The 7440-nt window shown below is 41.8% G+C and overlaps 1 pseudogene; it reads right to left on the reverse strand.

The window, feature by feature from the left end:
- Positions 1-1715: 1715 nt before the first annotated feature.
- Positions 1716-2701, reverse strand: LOC110315825 (annotated as a pseudogene).
- Positions 2702-7440: the final 4739 nt, after the last annotated feature.

Genomic DNA, 7440 nt, shown 5'->3' on the forward strand with positions numbered 1-7440 from the left:
GGAGTCCAGCTCCCTGAGCTCTTTTTATATATTGGATATTAGTCCTCTATCAGATTTTGGATTGGTAAAAATCCTTTCCTAATCGGTTGGTGGCCTTTTTGTCTTGTTGACAGTGTCTNTTGCCTTACAGAAGCTTTGCAATTTTATGAGGTCCCATTAGCTCATAACTTTCTTGAACTCCAGTTCCATGGTATCTGGCCCCTCAGAATGGCATACATGCAGCCAAACCTCATACACATAAAATAAAAATAAATAATATTTTTAAAAAAGTAGTTAAAATGAGGGGAATAGAAAAGATAAAGAAAAAGTTGCATAGGTAAGAATTCATCTCTATATTTTTATGGATTGGTCTGATTAAAAGTTTATGTAGAAAGATGTTAAGCTTTCCAAAATAGGACACAAAAGAGTGAAATAAAAAGAAACAATTAAAAAGAAAACAGGTTTTTGAAAACAAATCTATTTAATATTTGGCTTCCTCTCTCCTTTTTTGTGGCACTTGCTTAGCAACCACAAGGTATGGTTTGTGTGCAGAGACAGCTGTAACTAGCCCTTCATGAATAGGTACAATAGACAAGTTTCCAGTGGCTGGTCCTAGCCTCTCATACCTTTAGATATGTTTTGGTGGTTGGAAATTGCCTATTGGAGTGCAGTGCTCTGCACCATAGTAGACTGCTCTGTGTTTCTGACTTTCCACACCATAGCTCCTACATGTAATTACTGGCAATGACTTCCCCTAAACCCTTAGCACTACTTGCTAACTTCTGTAATTCATGGCCCCAAACCAGAAACATTGCTATATCTCACATGACTATACTCAATATCCCACTGTGTTCATATCTTTGCCTCAAAATCTTTCCCTTGTGGTTAAATTCAGACAAGCACTCCATAGATTACAGTAAGATCTGAGACTTCTCAGAGATATGGCCATGTCGGGAACTTGGATTTCTCAAGCTCAGCAATCTGTCCCAATGGATTGCCACAAATACACAGAGATGGAAGGAATAGTAGAGAACTTTCCAAGTGCCATTACACTATACAGGCTACAGGACCCTTGGCTGGTCAAAATGCAACTTTGGTTGGCACTCAGAACGATGTTAATTTTCCTTTTCAACTCTCTCCTTTCTCTTTCCCCTCTGCTCATTTGTTCTGTTGCAGCACATCTGTGACTTCCATGTATGGAAGCAGTTTCTTTTTCTACTCTACTCTCTCAATTCTCTTTTTACTGCTACCATTTCTGCTCACACATTAAAGTGTGTGTGTGTGTGTGTGTGTTGAGGCTCCTTTTTTCCTTATTTGGAGTATATGAAACCTTGCATTCTGTTGTATACCCCAGAAGTCATGTGGTAAATTGTATTTCATGTTCTGCTCTCTAAAACCTACATTTTTGTACAGAACAATCACAGACAAGAGAGTCACGGTTCTGGACCTGGGCTGTTTTCATGGGAACAAAATTTCCCAAGAAACAGCAAGAAAGCTTGAGAGAAAGTTAGCATGAGAATTTGATTAATATCAAGAAGGATGCAGACATGATACTTTCTGATTAATGTTATTACTCGGGAGATGTAGAAAAGTGAAGTCAGTGGAGAGCTCTTGAAGATGGTGGACCACTTAGGCATGTCAAGTCAGTCAGCTCAGAGAAGAGTGGACAGTGGTCAAGTGCAGCAGGGCAGTGCTCACTCCAAAGCCACCTCTGAGGTCCAGGCAGAGGCTCTTCATCATGGCTCTGCTTTGCTTCTTGACATCTCCACCATGTTTTCAGCTGTCTCAGGAGTGTCCTGCAGTGCCCTCTGGAGAATCATTTTGAGTGTCTGGTGCTTCAACCGATGCCTGAAGGAGCCCACGAAGAAGTAAATGATGGGGTTGGCACAGCTGTTAACAGCGGTCAAGACAATTGATGCCAGATAAAAACCATAATCAAATACAGGAAAAATCATCCATAATCTTCAGTAACAGGAAGCAGTGGATAGGGAAACCATAGGGATACACGCAGAGGAGAAAAACCAAAATGGTCAGCAAGATGGTCATAAACAATCTGGTAAGCTTCATCTGCCCAGTGCCACAGAACAATCTGGCCAGCAGAGCCAGGCTGGACACACAGAGGACTACAAACAAAAACATCAGGTGTGCAACAGTAAAGAAGTTCAATGCCAGGCACCCATTGTTATTTTCATATTTGGTTTATAAGAAACCGCAGAAATACCTATTCAGAATGCAGATTAACAGGGACAGGACCCAGATCACAGCACACATGATGGTTGATGTGTGTTCTGGGCCTCGGCACAGATACCAGATGGAGCACAGGACAGACAGGCAGTGCTCAGGTGGCAGTGAGCATGCTCAGGCCTGTGATGTAGTGAACAATCCTGAGGGTGTACAAGGACCCGAGAAAGGTAATATTGGGGTAGGAAAACTTGAGAAGAACCAGCGTGGAAGCTATGATGTGACAGAGGAGGGAGAGGAAGTCAGCCAGGGTCAAGTTTAAGATGTAGACTGAGAAGGCATTCCTGCGCAAGGGGAAGCTCAGAAGCCAGAACACAAAGGAGTTTCTTGTCAACCTGACCAATCCGAAGGTGATGATCATCAAGTTTGTGATCAGGATCCTGATGCTGATACTCATATGTATGGTTTCATCCTTTGGATTTGTTGTTGTGGGTGCCATTGCCAAGGCTGAGGTGTTTAGGGCCAGAAACCCTGTGCTGGTGCTGCTGGGAACACAAGAAATGAGACCTTCCCTATGAACACACATTTTGCTTTTCATTTTTGTTTTTGTTTTGTTTTGTTTTTTAATTTTATCTATTTTATATTTTCTTTATTTAAATTTCAAATGTTATCCCCTTTGCTGCTTTTCCCCCGTCCCAGAAATCACCTGTCCCATCCTCCATCCCCCCCTGCTTCTATGAGGGTGCTCCTCTACACACACACCCACTCCTACCTCTCTGCCCTACATTCTCCTACACTGGGGCATCTATCAAGCCTTCATAGGTCCTAGGATCTCTTCTTCCATTGATTCATGGCATGAGCATCCTCTGCTACCTATGCAGCTAGAGCCGTGTGTACTCTTTTGTTGATGGCTTAGTCCCTGGGAGCTGGGGGGTGGTCTGGTTGGTTGATATTGTTCTTCCTATGGGGTTGAAAACCCCTTCAACTCCCTCAGTCCTTTCTCTAACTCCTCTATTAGGGACCCTGTGCTCATTCTAACGGTAGGCTGCTAACACCTGCATCTAAATTTATTGGGCTCTCCCAGGGCCTCATATGAAGCAGCCTTATCAGGCTCCTGTCAGCATGCACTTATTAGCATCCAGGATAGTGTCTGCGTTTGGAAACTGCATATGGGATGAATCCCCAGGGGGGACAGTCTCTAGGTGACATTTACTTTAGTCTATCCTCTACACTTTATCTCCATATTTGCTCCTGTGAGTATTTTCTTCTCCTTCTAAGAAGCACTGCAGCACCCACACTTTGGTCTTCCTTCTTATTGAGCTTCATGTGGTCTGTGAATTTTATCCTGGTTATTTGCAGCTTTTGGGCTAATATCCACTTATCAGTGAGTGCATACAATGTGTGTTCTTTTGTGATTGAGTTACCTCACTCAGGATGATATTTTCTAGTTCTATCTAATAGCCTAAAGATTTCATCATTTCATCATTTTTAATAGCCGTGTGGTACTCCACTGTGTAAATGTACCACATTTTTTGTTTCCATTCCTCTGTTGAGGGAATTCTAGGTTTTTTCCAGCTCCTGGTTATTATAAACAAGGCTTCTATGAACATAGGAGAGCATGTGACTTTATTATATTTTGGAACATCTTCTGGGTATTTACCCAGGAATGGTATTGCTGGATCTTCTGGTAGAACTATGTCAAATTTTCTGAGGAACCACCACACTGATTTCTAGAATGGTTGTACCAGCAAGCATTCCTACCAGCAATGGAAGAGTGTTCCTCTTTCTATACATCCTAACAAGCATCTGCTGTCACTCATCTGTTGCTGAATTTTTGATTTTAGCCATTCTGACTGGTATGAGGTGGAATCTCAGGGTTGTTTTGATTGAACACACTTTTTGTTAGAGAGATAATTTATTAATACATATTATTGGTAACAGCCAAAAGAAACCAATTCTAAGAACTACCATTTCATTTTCAAACTCCATTTAATCATAGAGAGAAACTAAATCCAAGGTCCCGGGACCCAGTGGGAGCTGGGGACTTCCCAATAGCTGAACTGCTTCTAGTATAAGGAAATAGTTGTCAGAGTCCAGATATGTCAGGGGCAGCTTCTCCATCTTCCTGGCAGTGTCAAATTAAGTTTCTCTTCCCAGGCCTGGGAACTTACTCCTATCCTGATTGGTGAAAACTCCCTTGCTCAACCCCTCATGTCAAAACATGATTGGACAATGCTACAACCCATTCTTCTCCCCTACCATTAAGGTTCCATTCCTTAAATAATCTGTACAAAATTACTTCAAGGTTGTAGTTCAGTTCTTGGGTCTGTTCTGTGATCATGGACCAGAATCAGCTTGATTACCATAAATTTTTGTCATCTGCACTGCCATAATACTTGAGTAATGTTGGATTAATGTTGGGTTCAAGCAGACCCCACGACATACTAATTGTACAAGGTGATGAGGTTTATTATGAGATTTTCAGGTGTTTATAATGCACTTTTTGTGGTCATTAATTAATTGTCAGGCCTAGCTTGCCTGCTGTTTTTGTTTCAGTGGTGGTGATTCAGGCTGGCAGAGGACAGGCAGCTTATTAAGATCCCCAAAGCCCTGGCACCCACTTCATTCCCTCAGAATCATCACTTCGGTGTATTGATTATATGTGGATGGGAGAAAAGCCAGAGAAGAAATATCCAAAGCCAGTAAATATCCAACTTTGACATGGCAGTCAATGCTGTAGATTAAGAAAGCATCCAGCTTAAACACAGTACAGAATGAGTGAGGAGAAGAAGCTGACAACATGGCAGGGAATAGCAGTTGTCTAAGAAGAAAAATCAGAGACTGGAAGATTTCCTTTTTAGTTCAGGAATTCATAGAGGGCCTCCAGGCCAAAGGAGGATGCAGATAGGCACCCAGGAATGAATGCAGGGCTTCCTCCTTGTGCTCTCTTAAAAGACACCAGCCACTATGGTCCCAAGGGAATAGAATAGGAAGTAAGTTGAAACCCAGTAAATGTTTTACTTCCAATTATGGGCCTTAGAAATGTTCAAAGCTAATTTTAGGGCATAAGGCATTTGTCTGTTATAGTGAACCAGTAACTTCAAGAGGAACAAGTTATATTTAGATTGTTGACTTGTATCCTTGGGTTTGTAGAATCCTCTTTTAACATGGCTGAAATAAAACTAATACTTAATCAGATAGAGAAGTAATTTTCTGATCATGCCATGGGAGCCATTTTAATACTCATCCCTGATCTCTTGCTGTTCTGCTCAAGGCTCTGTCTCCTCACATTGCTACAGAACCTGTCTATGATGCCCTTCACCACTACACACTCTCCTCATGATGCCTGCATCACTACATACTCCTCCCTTTGTGCTAATCATCATAAAACAGTCACATTGTGATGCTCTACAACACTTCACACACCAACATGGAATTCTACCGTTCTACAAAATCCCACCATGATGCCCTTCATCACTACATACTCCTAACATGATGATATAAATAACTACACACTCACTATACGATGCTTTACAACACTATACACACGAACACGGTGCTCAACATCCCTGTAGAGTTCCACCATGATGCTCTACATCACATGGGGAAACCACAGTTAACTAGATAACTACTCAAGGATTGGTCAGCCCACAGTGTGTGTGGCCCTTTTACATCAATCATTAGTGAAGAAAATGACTACACTCTTGCCTGCCATCCAATCTGATGGAGACTTTTTCTCAATTCTCTCTTGGTTTATTTAGGTTTGTGTTGTGTTCATAAAAACCCAACCCAACCCAACCAAACCAAACCAAAACAACCAAACAAGATATACCATGGCTAAAAAGGGAAATATTTCTGAGACCATTTCAAGATTTTCTGGCCAGACTCTGTTCATTGCATGCTCAAGGGTGTAAACTAGAACAGTAATTTGAAAGACTTTCCTGTGAGACCAATGGCATCCCACGCATTCTTACAGCAATGGAAATGCTTTCTCAGGTTTATTTGCTGAGGTTCTCAGAGGCTATTGAAGCCATGACCCTTGGGAGACCAGGTACTGCTTGAGTTGGTATTAGACATAGCCATTGTTCTTGTGGCACATCCAGAATACAAACATTACTGGATCGTGGAATTTTCCACTGGAATTTCAAAGGAAAGCTAGAAAGTCTGGCAGTGTGCAGCAGGGTGCATTCTTTTCAGAGGATACCCCCAATATGATAAGTGAACCATCAGGGCAAAGCCTAAACTGCAATGTGAATCCCAGGATGTTGGAGATGCAACAGATAAAGAATTCTGCAGAGGAAAGGCACAGATACCAAGTGGAACCAGCTTCAGAGAGAGGCCAAGTGGGCTGCAAACAGCAAGACTCTGGGAGCTTTCCTGCCCAAGCCTGTTGGCACTTAGATCAGGATATCATATGCCCTAGATATTGGACATGGGCCACAGTGTGCTCCCTGCTGGTTTTTGTTCTTGCTGTGATATGATCTGTTCTCTCCATTTCTCTGTTTATCCCCATTGGGATGGAGATGTTTACTCTGTCACAATTTGGTGGGATTATATAATTTTTATATTTTTATAGGTAATCATGGCTGAAAGTGCATCCTGAGTCTCAGGAGAGACTGAATTTATAAATTGGATCTGCTAAAGCTTTGGGAACTTTTGCAGTTGGTCTGGGTCGAGGACTGGGTGGGTTTTTCTTTGTGAGAGAGACAGAAATCATTTGAGGATCAACTGTAAATCCTTGTGGTTTAAAGTGATGTTTTGGGGTGTCAGGTTGGGAAGGGGTGGACTTTGTCACATTGCATCTTGACTGTAAATTTGATTGGGTTAAGAAACACATGGGAGATCCATGAAGCATATCTTTCCATATGTGTGTAAGGTCACCTCAAGAGATCATCTGATGAGAATGGATGCAATAAATATATTAAACCGTTGATGGACTCCATGTGATGGTTGTGTTGTTCTGAGTTGGGACTTACTTGGATGAAATAGGTCAATGGCAGTGTGTTCCTTGGTGTCACAGCTTTCTGTAGCATCCTCTCTGTATTCTGAGTTCATTCATTAGTTCTAGTGGTCTTTGGGGGACTTAAAGCTGTTGATATAATTCAGACCTTGTCACCTGAAAAATCAGGACTGGACCTTCTCACTCTTAATTAATATTTAAATCTTTCTTCTTTCCTGAACTCACCAGCATGGACTACTAGTACCGGGATGGTTTGTATATGCTTGACTCAGGATATGGTATGATTAGGTGTGACCCTGTTGGAGTAGGTGTGTCATTTT

Source organism: Mus pahari, unplaced genomic scaffold, assembly GCF_900095145.1.
Source record: "Mus pahari unplaced genomic scaffold, PAHARI_EIJ_v1.1 scaffold_10692_1, whole genome shotgun sequence".
In the NCBI taxonomy this organism is placed as follows: domain Eukaryota; kingdom Metazoa; phylum Chordata; class Mammalia; order Rodentia; family Muridae; genus Mus; species Mus pahari.